The sequence below is a fragment of the Halichoerus grypus genome, chromosome 9 (genome assembly GCF_964656455.1).
Source record: "Halichoerus grypus chromosome 9, mHalGry1.hap1.1, whole genome shotgun sequence".
Lineage (NCBI taxonomy): Eukaryota > Metazoa > Chordata > Mammalia > Carnivora > Phocidae > Halichoerus > Halichoerus grypus.
In genome coordinates this window covers 80,346,955-80,364,185 of record NC_135720.1, presented here as the reverse complement: position 1 = coordinate 80,364,185, position 17,231 = coordinate 80,346,955, and the positions used below count along the sequence as shown (strand labels likewise).

General features: G+C 35.3%; 1 protein-coding gene across 8 annotated transcripts in view; it reads right to left on the bottom strand.

The window, feature by feature from the left end:
* FILIP1 (filamin A interacting protein 1) overlaps positions 1-17,231 on the bottom strand; it is a 274,497-nt gene that overhangs the window by 157,107 nt on the left and 100,159 nt on the right. Inside the window, exons 1-2 of one of the 8 annotated variants that reach the window (XM_078055080.1) lie at positions 12,742-12,857; positions 8,420-8,531 (exon numbers count right to left, since the gene is read on the bottom strand). The exons of 6 other annotated variants lie outside the window; for them this stretch is intronic. The gene's annotated coding sequence lies outside the window, so the exon portion shown is untranslated. Of the gene's footprint in view, positions 1-8,419; positions 8,532-12,741; positions 12,858-17,231 lie in introns of those variants that run through there. One more of the 8 variants, XM_078055079.1, reaches the window with a different exon arrangement.

The following is a 17,231-nucleotide window of genomic DNA, read 5'->3' as shown; positions in this document are numbered from 1 at the left end:
CAGCAGAAGCTTTCCTCTGCAAGGACACACAGTGTAGTAAACAGTGAGTTCAATTTCAGCTCTACCTATTTCTTCAGGGGTGTCTTCATACAGTGAATAACATACACAACCATAAATGGCAGTCCTGAAAACTGGTTAGTTAAATTCATTTTTAAAACATATTCCTAAGGTTTTGAATATTACACTCTGGTTTCCATTTCAAGGTGGTAGACTAGGAATAGATTGTAGCCTCCTCTTCTTACTGCATAACCTTAAAATTTTAGGAAGGATTTTTTTAATCCATATAACTAGAAAATAATATCAACGTTGGGAGGACCGTAAGCTTTGAGACAAAACACTGGAAGACAAAAAGCAAATGGAATCAAAATGAAGATTTAAAACAATAGCTCAGGGAAGCCTGGGCAGTTCAGTCAGTTAAGCATATGACTCTTGATTTCAGTCAGGTCTTGATCTCAGGGTAGTGGGTTCAAGACCCATGTTGGGCTCCATGTTATTAAATCAATCAAAGCAAATCACAGCTCAAAACAAGAACAGGAGAGTGCTGCCAAAAATGTTAGGAATGAATACCAAGGACGAGAGAGAGGCTGGGGACAACAGACAAGTGTTACTGTTAGAGGACAGCAACAGGAGCAGCCAAGAAAGTGGAACTGAGCACTTGCCCTCTACCAACCTGGGCTACATTTTGAGTCAAAGAACAGCAACATAAGTTGGTGACTTCAGCTGGAAACAATGGGTATTGGAGCTTAGCTCAAAGAAATAAAGGAGCATCCTGGATACCCTGGATGGCTGGAGCTACCTAAGAGGAATGAGACATCCACTCACTCACCAGAAGCTAGTTTCCAAAGTACCCTGCCCAGTAGCAGCCCTATACCACCCCATGCTCTTGACAACAGACTGAAACACAAGTTCCAGCAGCATATCCTGCCCCTGCCTCTAAGCAGCTGCAGGAATGCAGAGAACAGACGGCCAAACAAGAAGACTCAGCTATGAAAACACTCAGTTAGGAATCACTAAGCCCTGGAGAAAGGCCAATAATATTAAAAAGAGATAAAACAGAGTTCTTTGCCTTACACCTAGAAACCAAAACTAATAAAGAAGTTAGGATAAGACTTTAGAATAACTATAATTCATATCCATAGAGCTATTTGAGAGGATATTAAATCCATAAAAAATTATCAGTTAGAAAGTACAACTATTAAAATTTTGATCATTGAAATCTAACATTCAGTAAGTGGGTCAAGTAACAGAATAGTCAAAGAAAATTGCTGAACTGGAATATTAAGCCAAAATATTCTTTTAAAATGCAATAAAAAGTGATGAAGGGATATAAAGTATAAAATAAAAGTTAGGAATCATGTAAAATACACTCAAATATTTAATAACCAATATAATTAGAGTACCTAAAGAGATATTAGGGATAATGAAGGAAAGAGATATTAGGAGTATAGTGTGATATATTGTGACATGAGTCACACTTTAAGGACTAACCAAATGTGGAGCAAGATAAATTTTTAAAACCCACACTTAAACACTATATTAATGTTTCAGAAGACCAAGAACAAAGGAAACAAATCCAAAAATTGGGGGGAAATAAAAACAATAGTTTACAGAGACTCTCCTTAACAATGCATGAATGAAACAAAAGAGCAAGGAAAAAATGTTAAACCCATAATTTTATACCCAACCAAGCTATCATTCAAAATGCAAATGAAACATGAAGGAAACAGTAAGTTTGCCATCTATAATAACTCCTTGAAATAATTATGTCATCCAAAATAAAACATAAATATGTTAATAAGGAAGTTCTGAGAAGCAATGGTGAAAAAGAAATCCATTAAATTACATTACTAATTCTATTTAAGTGTTGATTTTTTACAATGATAAAAAATTTTTAAATAATAACATAGAACTAAAAGTCCAAATAATTTCAACATGGAAGGAAATGGTAATGAAAGGAAATCCTTCAAGTAAAATTGAAACGTATAGAAATTTTGTTTTGTTCAGTGAATGTAGAAAGACATTAACTCTGGATACTAATAGAAAATATATTTTAGCTGCATGTGCTGCATATTTAGCTGCTGAATAGTAATTACTGGAAAAACACAAATACAATTTCTAATTTTTACACCATCAGAAAAAAATAATAGAAGAAAATTAAATCAATCCAACAAAGGCAGAAAACATTTGAAATAGTATTCAAATTTATAACCTCTCCCTCAAATTACCAGGCCCACGGTATTTCACAGGCAACTCTTAGCAATGCTTTTTAAAAACTAAAAATGTATATTTTAAACAAACAAGAATGGGAAAATATGAGAAGCCACCAAGCCACTTAGGTATGTGTTATAAGCTTTCTGAAAATTCAAAACAAGACTTCATAAGGAAAGAAACTTATAAGCCAATCTCACAAGCATCAAAGCAAAAATGCTAAATAAAATAAATTCAGCAATCTATTTAAAAAATAACGTATTATGATCAGGCAAGGTTTATTCAGGGATGCAAAGATAAATTTTTCTAATAGTGAACAACCAATATAATTCACTAACATAATTCATATGATTCAGGAAAAAAATAATTTAAATGATATCCCAATAACTCAATTTTGGAGATATATATGTGAGAGTATGTGTGTATTTGTGTGTGTATGAAAGCTAAGAACAGAAAGAAACTTCCTTAATTTGTTAAAAGGTATCTATCCCCCCCCCCCAAATACAGCAAACATATTGTAAATATTGTGTTTAAGGTCAGGAACAAAACAAGAATGCCACTGCTATTATTTAACATCAGACTGGATATCCTAGCCAATGGCATTAAGTAAAACTATATTAAGTGGTATAGGGATTGGAAAGTAAGAGACAAACTACTATTAATTTCAGAAAACATGATAATCTACTTAGAAAATAGGACATAATCAAATGAAAAACTATTACAACTAAGAAGAAAGTTCAGTAAGATGGCAAGATGCAAAATCAGCATAAAAAGTCAACAACTTTGCTATACATTGACCTCAGTGGTTTTTTAAAAATGTAACTGGGGGGTGGGGGGTGGGCGGTGGGTGCCTGGGTGGCTCAGTTGGTTGAGCATCCAATTCTTGATTTCAACTCAGGTCGTGATCTCAGGGTCCTGGGATCGAACCCTGCCTTGGACTCTGTGTTCATTGGGGAGTCCTTTGGGGATTCTTTCTCTCCCTTTGCCCCTTCCCCCCCCACTCACTCTCTCTCTCTCTCTAGAATAAATAAATAAATCTTAAAAAAAAATGTAACTGGGGAGAAAACCACATTCCCAATAATGACAGATATAAAGTCTTTAGGAATAAAATTAATAGAAATAAAGCCTCTATGGAAAAAAATTACAAAATTTAACTGAAAAAAAATAAGGTGGCCTGAATAAAGGGAAAAATATACTACATTCATAGATGAAAACCTCAATATTTTTTAAAATGTAAATTCTTTTTCAAATTAATATTAATATCAATGTAATCTTTCTCAAAATACAAATAGAATTTCTTATAAAGTTCTAAAATGTATATATAAGATTGGATGAACAATGATAACTAAAGTCATTTTTTAAAAAGTAAATACGAAAAGAAGGAACTTGTCCTAATAGATATCAAACATATTGTAAATCTATGGTAATTAAGACATGATATTAATGCAGCAACATACAAGTAGTTTAAAGAACAGAATAGAGTCCAGAAACAGACCCACATACAAAGGAATTTTATAGACTGTGGTTGTTAAGATCACAGACTATAAAATCCAGACTCTTGGATTTGATTTCTTATTCCACCACTACCTGACTATGTGTCATTGGGCAAGTTACTCCAATTTTCTAGGCCTCATTTTCCCTGTCTGTAAAATAAGGAATAACCATGGAATTAACCTAACATTTTTGTTAAGAGGATAAATATGGCACCTGGGGGGCTCAGTCAGTTAAGCGTCTGCCTTCGGCTCAGGTCATGATCCCGGGGTCTTGGGATCTAGCCCCATATCGGGCTCCCTCCTCAGCGGGGAGCCTGCTTCTCCCTCTCCCTCTGCCTGCCATTCCCCCCTGCTTGTGCTCTCTCTCTCTCTCTGTCAAATGAATAAATAAAAAATCTTTTTAAAAAAGTGGATAAATATGCATGTATGTATATGTGTACCTATATATTCATATATATGAAACATGATAAAAGTGGAATTTCAAATCATTGAGAAAAAAATGGTATAGCATTTCAAATTAATAAGAACTAGCTAACCATTTGAAAAAATTGTTAGATCTTTACCTTATACCTCTCACAAAATTGTAATCAAGACTTAAATTTCTAAATGATAAATTATTAGAAGAAAATGTAGGCAAATATGTATAAGATTAGAATCAGGAAAGCCATCTGAAATAATACACCAAAAAAGCAGAAGTTCTAAAAGTAAATATAATGACTATAAATAACTTTTGACTACATCAAAAGTTAAATACCTGAATGACCAAAGCACTTTAAAAGTTAAAAGACAAACAACAGGGGCGCCTGGGTGGCTCAGTCGGTTAAGCGTCTGCCTTAGGCTCAGGTCATGAGCTTGGGGTCCTCAGATAGAACACTGAGTTGGGCTCCTCTCTCAGCAGGGAGTCTGCTTCTCCCTCTCTCTCTGCCCCTTCTCTCTCTCTCTCAAATAAATAAATAAAATCTTTTTAAAAAAAAAAAAACAAGCAGCATATATGACAAAAGATTAGAATTAACAAATCATTTAAAGAAAGAAAAACCAATCTAATTGAAAAATGGGCCAACCATATAAACAATAATTTACAGAAGAAATAATAAAAATGGTCAAGATTCATATAAACTGGTGTTCAACTTCACTTTAATGGAGGAAATTCAATTTCAGTGAGTATTTGATGTTCAGGGAATATAGAAACAAGTATAAGCACTTAGGAGTTCATTTTGTATAATTCATCACTCCAAAGTTCTACTGTCAATATCTACCCCAGAGAGACACTTAAACTTTCTGCCCAAGCAGGCATGGACAACCATCTTTACAGCAATGTTATTTGTAACAATGAAAACTTCAACTTAAATATTCATAAAAACAGGAATGGCTAAATAAATAATTGTACACCCTTTCTATGGAAGACCATGCTGCAATTTTCTAGAATGAAGTGAACTTCCATGTACAAACACGAAAAATTGTCTAAGCCATATTGATAAGGAAAATGACAGATACACTACTTATGTTAAAATATATACACACACAGAGATATCTTTTCTATCCTCATGGAGAAAGTTCTGGAAACATATTACACATTGTTAATGGTGACCATTTCTAGCAGAGAGGACTAAGGTAGAAGGCAGTGGAGAGAGGGATAATCAAAGAGTACTTTAGTTTAATCTGTTAAATTCTCATTTTTTAATAAGGAGAATCTATTGCTGAGGTAATTTTAAATTATTTTTCATGTGCAAATTATCTTTAATATATGTCATACATGTGGAAAATAAGTGATGAAGTTATAATCAAGCATTGCAAGGAAAGTTGCTATAAACTAGTGAAATCAGTGAAACAACAGACTTCACATAATCTAGGATATTTCTTCCTTTATTTAAGCCATTTCTCCCTTTCATTCATAGTACTAGGGAATCGAAAGAAACTTCACATTACACCATATCCTTTACTCTCTGGTCTTAAAAAATGAAAGGTAATCTTGGGTGGACCTATATTTTTTGTGGCTGTTTTTCGAGTGAGGTTTGAATTACCCATCCAGGATGCTGAGACATAAATGCTCTGTAATTTCTAATATGATTACTCTGGAAACAAGAGTCACCCTTTTAATGCAATTATCACATTTGAATGTTAATTTAACAGAATGGTCTTTCTCAAATCTTAGTTCAATATTTATTGGAAGAAAAGTTTTATAATTAAGAATTATCCACTTTTTAGAGTTTTGATTCCCACATTGACTGTTCTGTGATAGAGTGTTGAAGGATGAATTGAATTGGGCTTTTAGTGTGAAATGTAAAACTGTGAAGTCCAAACATATAAACATTTATTTCTTGATAACCACAAGTGGCCTATGATTAAGACAGAACCTGATAATTTAAGGAAAATTAACTTGTCTAAAGTGAGAACAGAGAATAATTCATGAATGTACTAATTTTTCTTTCTCCTTCCCTGTTAGTCTATATTGGTCTTCAGCTATGACATGTGCAAACCAGTGGGAAAACATTAACTATGGTTAATGGACTGAATGGATTTATTTAAGAAGCAATATTTAAAGAACTAAAAGCATCAAATTATCTCCACAACACATATATTGGTCACAGAGACATAATATAAAGTACATCATAAATCTTACTTCTTCCCACAATCCCATCAAGCCCCACAGAGATTGAAAGAAAGAGCACATTCCAAATCTCAAAGTCTCTTAACCATATTTTTACCTTTCTTTTCTCATTACATCTTTAATATTTTTCCACCTTTCTAATTAAAGTCTATACTCTAGAGGGAAGACTGTGGGAGCGGTAGAGCATACGCCTTTTCAGTCGGTAGAGTCTGGATATGAAATAAGGTCTACTTTCAAACTGATTCAACTGAAGAAGATGATGTGTGTTTTTTTAACTTTATAGAAGATCCCGAGGAAGGATGATATCTGCATTTGCTTTGCTATCCCCACCATGCCTATTTATGATACCATAACACTGTAGGTCCTTAAAAATATGTGTCAAATAAATGAATAATGAGGGGCGCCTGGGTGGCTCAGATGGTTAAGCGTCTGCCTTCGGCTCAGGTCATGATCCCAGGGTCCTGGGATCGAGTCCCACATCAGGCTCCTGACTCAGCGGGGAGTCTGCTTCTTCCTCTCCCTCTGCCTCTCCCACTGCTCATGCTCTCTCTCTCTCTCTCTCTCTGTATCTCTGTGTCTCAAATGAATAAATAAAATCTTTAAAAAAAAAAATAAATTTAAAAATAAATAAATAAATAAATGAATGAATAATGAAAACAAAATCCAAATGAAAATGACTAAATATCCAATGGAATTTTAAGAAAAAAACTTCTTTATCAGCAGTGGAGAAGTGATAAGAAAAAATTGATTTTTAAAATTAAAATGGAAGCACTGAGTTCATTATATTACATTTAAAGGAAAATAGTGGAGCCTCTCTCAAAAGCCATTTCCATTTATAATAAACAAAAGCCAAATATATAAGTAGAACTTGAATCTTCAGTGCTTTCCCTGACTTAATACAACAGTTTCTTGGAGAAATTTTAATCACCACAAGGGCCTCAAATATGACTATTAATTTTGGAATTAATTTTGGAAAGATCTTAATAAGGACAAGCAAAGGATTTATGGGCCTTTAACTTCCTTTACGTAAGTTAAGAATTCAGAAATTGAAGAGTTTGAAGACTGCTGTGCAGAGCAGGGCCCCCAGAAGCTTTCCCAGTGACCGCACCAAATTTCCCAGTCTTTGACCCCTCTAAAGGTGTTCAGCTCTTTTGGGGTCACTTAATATGCTTCCATTTGCTATCTCTAAAGGTACTTTATATCCTCTTGCTTTCACTCCCTTACCTTAGGAATGTAAACTTTAATTACAAAGATAGGGAAATATTGGAAGAGTTGTAGACAAAAGAAAAATAAATATACAGCCTAAGACTGAACTTGGCAATGTGCTATTTCTTCCAATCTCTGTTTTGGAGTCTTAGAGGAGTACCTGCATGTGCACAGGTATGACTGGTGACAACTCTGTCATGTTTCTGAGTTTACTGCAAAATCAGGTGAATGGTGGGTCAATTTTCCAGGTTCAGCACCGGCCAACCAGCCCAAGCCCCAAGCCTGCCTGAAATATATTTCTGTAATCACTATATTTATAACAATACTGGTTTGTATTTAAGATTGCATAATGCCACATAGCAAGTAAAAAAAAAAAACCATCTTGGAGAATATATCTGTTCTTCTAAGTTTATTAAAATACTAAGAGCTATTCCTATCTTTTTAAAAACAACAGTATGCTCTTAAAAGATTTTCTTACCAACTTGATTACTTAGTAAAGAATTTCATCTGATTTATTTACTGGGCATTTGGAATAACTGAACATATTTACATTTACATCTAGGTTTTATCTCAAAAAATATTTATTGTTGAAATACTACAGGCGCTGCAAGGAAGCTTACCAATTTGGTACTAGAAGAATTTCTTGGATTAGTAGTTAATTTTAGTAAAGTGTTTTTTTCCCACTAAACCCAAAACAAAATTATTTTTTCTTGGAAAAATATATTTCTGACTGAGTATTTGACCATGATAACAACTAAATCTTATATGATCTCTATATTTGTCAAAATTTGGAGAAATGTCTTATCATTTCTACAGTCAACAGAAAAATGAGCACCCTGGACTTGCTGAAAGGTAAAAATTGCTTTTGAAAAAAACCAAATATGTTATAATTAACCAAACTTACCAAGTGAGAGAAAAATCCAGATGGTTGTTATGGTAACTTTCAAGTGCTGACATATATATTCTGCAATTGTTGAGGGACACTTGGCCACAATTTTGTTCACAAAATGAAAAAACTGTGGAGGAGAAAAGAACTCCTCAAAGTAGGACAGTTCAGGTAGAGCATTAACCATGTTAACACCATTTACATGAAATAAGCTCACCTTCCCACTGAAAGAATAGATATTTCTTCCACTTGTTTCACGAGAATATTAAGGCAAATGACTAACAAATATAAAATGCTAGAAAAGTTGATATATGTTTTTAAATTCCTTTTCTGTACTTTCTAGAGGTAAGCTTGGTGGGAATCTGTCATATTCTAAAATACTCAATTCTTAACCATTTGTAGCAAAAGCAGTTGAATTGAATCCCATATTTATTGAGTATTCACTCCACATAGTTTAGCCATATGTCAGGATTGTTGGGAACACAAAGGAGGTATATCTCTGCCTTCAAGAGCCTCCAATGAGATGGGATTACAAAACAGTAAATTAAAAATGAGCAAACAAACAAAAAGGTATAAAACAAAGTGCTAAACGGAAAATAATTACTTGCTAAAAGGTATAGACCAAACAATAAGTGCTAAACGTTTTTACATTTACATCTAGGTTTTATCTCAAAAAATATTTATTGTTGAAATACTACAGGTGCTGCAAGGAAGCTTACCAATTTGGTACTAGAAGAATTGCTTGGATTTGTAGTAGGAACAAAGAGAACAATGGAATTAGAAAGTCCCATTTAGTATGGAGGAAAGTGTGAGGTATCTGCTTTTGTTTAAAGAGATCTAAACACCAAAAAACGTCTTGTTCTGGAACCTTAAGTCAAGCAAGTCTCATGTGCTGCCAAGGGCCCACTGGAAACTAAGTTAGAACTATGCATATTTAGTATTTAAAGAAAATACCACTGTTAGAATGTGGTAGAATATTCTGGTAGGATTTAAAAGAAGATGGAACCCAATTAAAAGAAAAGAAATTGCCTAAAGTATTCTGTTTTTGTTTCAGGAGGATTTGAATACCATCAGAAGTCAGACCAGTAAAAGAAATGTGCTACCCCAGGAATTCTCAACCAGGGGCAATTTCACCCCTCGGGAATATTTGGTAATGTCTAAATACATTTTTGGTTGTTACAGCTTAGATCAGGAAGGGCTACTGGTATCTAGTGGATGGAGGCTAATGATACATAAAGGTAAACATCCTACAACATACAAGACAGGTCCCCACAACAAAGAGTTATCCAGCACAAAATGTCAGTTATGTTGCAGTTGAGAAACCCTGAGTCAGACCACCAAAGGCAGTAAATGGTGACACTTTCTACGACAACTCATGCAGCAAAACAGGCTACATAAAGGTCAAAAATGATGTTAAAGTTACAGAGGATGGAATCATAGGAAAATCTAAATTTAGAATATAGCCTTCTTGTGTCAATAAAGTTATAATTCTGGTATCAGAGAAGACATTTTGGGGCATTAAAAACAAATGCTTCGCCAAAGCTGCATAACCTAAACCTAATCATGAGGAAACATGAGACAGACCCAAAATGAGGAGGCATTCTACAAAATAAATGGCCTGTAATCTTCAAAAGTGTCAAGGAAGAACTAGTGGAATGTTCCAGGATTAAATAAACTAAAGAGACACAACTAAATGCTATATGTAATTCAGAAGTAAATCCTTTTGCTATAGAAGACATTGCTGGGACAACTGGGAAACTTGAACATGTCCTGAGCATTAGACGGTAGTAAGGTATCAATGTTAATCTCCTAATCTTGATGCTTGTGTCATAGTTATGTAGGAGAATAGCCTTGTTTGTGGCAATGCACACTAAAGAATTGGGGGTGATAGGACATCAGGTTTAAAACTTACTCTCCAATGGTTCAGGGGAAAAAAAAAATACTTCCTACTTTTCTGTAAGTACATGATTGTATCAAATTTTTTAAAAAATAAACAAAACAAATGTATTATGGAGAAAGCTAAATGTCTGTGCATTTGCTAGCCAAGAAATGTTTTATTTAGAAATATAGCAACATTAAGGGCACCTTGGTGACTCAGTCTGTTAAGCATCTGACTCCTGATTTCGGCTCAGGTCATGATTTCAGGGTCGTGAGATCGAGCCCCACGTCAGGCTCCACACTCAACGGGGAGTCTGCTTGAGATTCTCTCTCTCTCCCTCTGCCCCTCCCCACTCCCGTGCACGCCCTCTCTCTCTCAAATAAATAAATAAATAAATCTCTCATTTTTTAGTTAAAAAATAAAAATATAGCAACATTATAGTTTTATTTGGAACAATACATAGTAATCCCTACCAAATCTATATGATAACCTTTTAAATCTTTTATTGAAGAAGGTAGGCTATACATACATACATATATACAATTTTGGCATCATGACCTCCAGAGAATACCTTATTGAATTTTGAATTTAAATGAAATATTCCTTATCTATTTGGCCATATGAACTAATCCATTAAGCCATTTTAAAATGACCGACGTTGGGCTCCTGGGTGGCTCAGGTCATGATCCCAGTGTCCTGGGATCGAGCCCCACATCGGGCTCCTGCTCCGCGGGGAACCTGCTTCTCCCTCTGCCTCTGCCTCTGCCTCTGCTTCCCTCTCTCTCTGTTGCTCATGAATACATAAATAAAATTTTTAAAAAAGGTTTAAAATGACCAACGTTTTCTTATTCAATATGATATTATTTTTAATTTGCCATTCAGTTTAATCAGGCTGTTAAGTAGAAAAATACATAGACAATTGCTTCTATAGTTCGGTCCAGATCATACACAGCATAGGAGGTTATATGTAGCCTTTAGTCTGGTTTGAACCAAATTAAATAAATAAATCAACCATTTTTAGTGAGGACATTAAGTTGGGTTTAAAAAAAGTAATTTCACACCATTATATAGAATCTTTTCAAGAATATTTTAGAAAATTGTATTCAATCCATTCCACATACATATTTTAAACCTACAATTTATAATGCTCCTTTAAATACAGCACTTAGGAAAATTTTTTTGAATTTAGCTGAGGTTTTTATGTAACCAAGATTCTGACCTTTTCTGAGTATATTAAACACCCCTTATAATCATGGTACTCACACCATGTTCTTCCAACCTCTTAATGTAGTAAACATTATTCCTCCTTAAAGTAGAAAATTCCAGAATAGAAAAACAAATATAAAAAACTGAGAAGAGGGGCACCTGGATGGCTCAATCTGTAGAATATGTGACTCCTGATCTCAGGGACATGAGTTCAAGCCCCATTTTGGTTATGGGGCCTATTTAAAAAAAAAAAACTGAGAAGATTTAGTCAAGTCAGACCATCCTCCAGTTCCCAAGCATCTGCTCTGACCCCCATATTGAATGGTAATTTGTACTTCAAATTCTGCTCTGTTGTACAACAATCTAGAAGAAATGGCAGGTCCCTCCCTCAAGGTGTATATTTCTCGGAGAATAAGTCATTCGGTTTCCCAGTGCATATGAAAGTTACATTTACACCATACTATAGTCTATTAAGTGTACAATAGCATCATGTCTAAAAAATGTCCGTATCTTAATTTAAAATATTTTGTTGCTACAAAAATGCTAACCATCATCTGAGCTTTTAGCAAGTCATTATTCCTGATCACAGATCACCGTAACAAATATACTAAACATGAAAAAGTTTGAAATATTGTGAAAATTACCAAATGTGACATAAAGACATGAAGTGAGCAGATGCTGTTGGGAAAAAATGGCACCAATAGACTTAATACAGGGTTACCACAAACCTTCAATTTGTAAAAAAAAAAAAAAAAAAAAAAAAAGCAGTATCTGTGAAAAGCAATAAAGTGAGTAAAACGAAGTGCAATAAACGTATGCCTGTAATGTTTGGTCTCACTCCTCTTTATCTGTGGGTCTGAGAGAAGTAAAGGGAACTCTTTCACTTAAGCCCAGTATATGAAAAAGAATGCCTGAAAGGACAACCAAAGTGATAAGCACCACCGCTCATCTCAGTGCATCTTGCACGACCAAACAGCAAAAGATGATCTCAATAATCAGCTTGATTTAAAATGATTAGTGCCTGCCTTCACTCTATGTAACATTTCAGGAGTGACTTCCTCCAAAAGAGGATTTCCCAGAAGAAAGAACAAGAATGCCAGCACACAAGGTCTTGGGTGAGATTTCACTCACATCACTGCTCCCTACGCATTCACAAAATGTCCCTGCTTTCAGACCAGTGGGAAGAAGCTGGGCATCATTCACAGGATGTACCACCCTCACAAGACCCCTCAGAGGACTCATGCACACCACATACCACTCTGTAACAGCCTCCATCCGCCTCCTGGAATGACAAACAGAATTGATGAGTAGTAAGTTGCTGATGTTCTGAAAAACCCAATGTGTGGAGTGTGCCAAGGTGGGATAAGACAGAGAAATCCTGAGCTCTTATACAACAGTTATCTTGGGAAATAACCCAAGACGGCTCATGTTCTAAATTCCAGGAAGATATGCTGCACAATACTAGTAGTGCCTCATCTGTGAATTCATATACCTGAATTAATAAGCTACATGACCTTGAGAAAGTCAAACTTTCTGGGTCTCAGCTTCCCTACCTCTCATAAAGGAGTGATCAAAGGCAAGGAATTCCTTGTTCCCTTCCCCCATTTCATCTGCTACTTGGTCTCTCACTCTCACGATCCAGTTATATTTGTGTCAATTTTGGTTATCCGTTTAGGTTTTGATAATAACATTACTCGGGAAATACATTGCCATCAAAATGTACTTGGCAGTTCAATGATGGGCAAAATGGACTATGGAGCCTTGTTTCTAAAAACGCTTAATGGAGCAAGGTCTCTCCTAGGAAATCCTATCAAGCTACTGAGGAAGAAATATGTGCACTTTTTTTTTTTTTTAATAAGGGCCTCTAGGTCTGCCAAACTTTTAGAAGTCAATAGACAATATTTGAGAACAATAGGAGGAAGAGAAACAATACATTCTCAAAATGCATCACATGTGTTTTGACTCTTCTATTTTTCAAAATGGAAGTGACCTTATTTTTCTTCTGATTATAAGGATTTTTACCACATATTGTCTAAGTGATTTTCAGGAAGCTTGCCCTCGTTGATTTTCCCATCAGCAGCATGTAGCTAGCATCCATTTCCTCACATCCTCGCCGTACTGGGTATTGGATTCCTTAGAGTCTTGGTTGGTTGAAATAATACTACCTTCCTTTAATTTGAATTTGTAATTATCAGTGAGGTTAAATAGCTTTTCACATATTATAAACTGTTTATCTATGTCATTTGCTCCCTTTTCTGTTGTTGTAACTCTTTTGTTCATTTAAAAGAGCTCTTTATATTAAGAATATTTGTCCTTGGCTATTTTTGTCAAAAGTATTTTTGTCTAGCTTGCTGTTTATATTTGGCTCATGAGATAAGTTTTTTCTGTGTAAAAGTTTTCAGTTTTTATAGAGTCAAATATTTTAGTCTTGTTTTACTGCTTTTTTGTCTTGTTTAAGAAAATCTTCCCCCATCTATCTATCTATCTATCTATATTCAAGTATTTCGGTTTCATTTTTTTACACTTACATTTTTGGTGCATCTAGTATGTATTTTGGTAAAGGTATGATGTAGAGATTTAATTTCTTTTTTTTCCCAGTTATTTCAACCTGCATTGAAACATCCATATTTTTTCTTCTGATTTGAAATGCCTCTCCTTCCCAACCCTAACTTCTTATATGTAGGTGTCTATTTTTCTGGTCTTTCTATTATTTTCCCTTGATCTCCTCATCGGATATGAACTGATCCTGACACCACCACCAAAGTGTTTTAATGAGTGTGGTTTCAAAATTTATTTTAATATGTGGTAAGGCAATCCTCCCAACTTGCACTTCAAAAAATTCCTGGCTATTCACTCAGGTTTCTTGCTCCAGCAGCAGTTAGGCACTTGAAATGAAGTGTTGAATATATGTATTTTTCAAAGTACACAAGCTTGTGAAAGTCCTAAAGCAAATAATTTTATAGGAAGTAGTCATCCTCCCCCCTTTTAGACACATTAAGAGTGGTCACTGTTCTGAAAGAATACTCAGAGTGTGGATGGTGGTGAAGTAAAGAATTTTCTAGCCCACAAGATTCATATTTGGCTGGCTCATTGTGGCCACTACAGATTTAAGTATGATGAAAACATATGTATATAGTGCATTCTCTTCATCACATTATTCTTAAAAAAACATTAAAATTATCGTGTAAGTAGAAAGAATGTAATTTATGAGTTGCCCACCATTTGTAAAGCTATGTGGACTTGTTGCGACAAATCAGATATTCGAAACTTTTAATCACATTCGTTTCTGCTGCATTCCCTTAGACCTTGTTTGTCAGACCCTCTCTCATTTTCAGCCTCAACAGTCCCTCTTTCCCACAGCAAGAGTCACTTCATCCCACCTGTAATCACTAAACCAATCACTGACTACCCAAAACCAGGAGGGTGCTCCCACAATACCATTTACTCACTAGTCACATGGCATGGAAATTGCCATTGTTTTTACCTGTAGCACCTATTAGAGAGTAGAGATATATAATATTCACTATTGTATCCCAATCCCTAGCTCAGTGCCTGACATATATGAATCTAAATAAATCTTTAGTGAATGGGCAAGCCTCAGAGTTAGCATATCTTAGTTGTTCTGACATTGCATTACAATTCTGGCATCTCACTCACAGTCTCTAGGACTACTCCAGAATTATCCTGTCCCTGAATCCCACCCCCATGCTCTCCTCCCTGGTCCTACTGACAGGCTTGCTAAAAGCCTGGCTCTCGGCCTGTCAGACACAGCCATGCTCTACCTGCCTGCCAGGACACCCTATAACCTTAGGTTAGACCTTCGGATGCCCACCGCTAACTTGGACCACTCTTTATCATCTAATCCCATACCATTTGGATCCCGTGTTCTACCTGCTCCCAGTTCAGCACCTCCAGTCCCTCTTCCAGCTCCATACATGGGCTTTGCCTGATTGAGCCCAAAACATGTTTTTCAAGATAAGCAGACTGAGTGGATCTCACTCTATAATCAGTTCCTTTCATACAGTCCAAATCCTCTTAAATTCTCACACAATACTAGTGTTAGTACTGTAGAAGTCCAACTCCTAGGAAAGTGTTTGGGAACAGAAATTAAAGTAATCCAGACATAAATCAAGTTGTAGGATTTTAACTATGCATTCATACTATGTGGGAAAACAAGAGTTCTGTTTTTTCCTCTGATCTCTCTCTCTCTCTCTCTCTCAAAAGGACAAAATTCTTCACTTTCCGAAAACCACAAGTCACTTTCATCTGGTTTTCTCCCTTGTCCTCTCTTCTGTTTGAGCTCAGCATTTCACGTGTTCATTTTGGTGAGATTCCATTGCAATACATCACCAGGAACACATGTGTTCCACTGGGACTTTATTCCCTGGAAGATGTGAATGGTGATGTAAATAACAGCATCATTGGAATTTGGGGGAAGTGATGCAGGGAAGAAAACTATGGTGAAATGAAGATAAAATCAAGCAACTATAATCAATATTTCCTTTTGGGGTAATATAGGTAGTATTGATGCTGATAGGGAACTTCAAGGGTATTCATCAGCTGGGGCTGTCAGCAGACACATTTATTAAATAGCAGCTGTTGTTTTACCACTTGTTGGGGAGTGGAGTAATCCTAACTCCAGAATAGATTTCTGAGGATGAGGACATGTCCAGCTAATAAACCACAATAAGTAGCCTGGTTATGTTTTTTTCATGAGTTTTGCAGTACATGAGTGAAAAGATGAGGGGCAAATATTTGCAATTAGACTTGTGTCAATAGTTGTCTTATACCACTATATTTATTTATTTATTTTAAGTGATCACTATGCCCAATATGGGGCTCAAACTCACAACCCCTAGATCAAGAACCACATGCTCTACCAACTGAGCCAGTCGGGTGCCCCATTATACCACTATACTTAAAGTAAGAGTTTTAGTCTGTTATTGGAAACTATATCATGCTAATCATAGCTGGAGTCCAGCTTCCACTCATGGTTATTCTCTGATACTCTAATGGACATTGTAAATGTTTGTTGATTTTTAATTTGTGTTGTTATAAAAGCAATATGTGACCAATGAGGTTAAAAAAGAATACTGAAAAGCAGAGAGATAATCACCCATGGTTACTGATTGCTATTCCCATGTTTATAAAAATGTTCAATCCAATCAATGGAAACTTGTCAGTAATGTTTTCTTTCTCAATTCCAAGACATTTATTTTTTTCAATTCCACATTTAATGGATTCAATTTAGCAGACACTTATTGAGCACTTATTTTGTGCAATGTGATTCTAAAAATCAACCCTTCATATCTGAATCTATTATCATGTTAATTTTTAAAATTTACACATAAATATTAATCAGGATAATTATAATCTCTCACTTTTTGTTTAGTTTCTAATGCTTAGAATAATCTGTGTTACAGGACTTGCCATTGGTGATTTCCATCTTGGAAAGGTATGATTTAACCAGACAATGCATATAGATTTTCCCCTAGGTGTAAAAATCCTTCTGTAGAATTTTAAACTTACAGAATCAACCAGAAAACTAATTTTATACATGCTGCCAAAAAGTGTAGACTTTAAAAGGTCTGCATGGTACTTAACTCACTGACCATGGGACCAGTGAGTTGCACAGGACAGACCAGCTTGTTTCCACTGCACCTGCTGCTATAGAAGAAGTAAAGTAATTAATTCCTTCCTGTTGTTGCTGATATCATGAGAAGTTAAGGGGTGGTATGTAAGTCC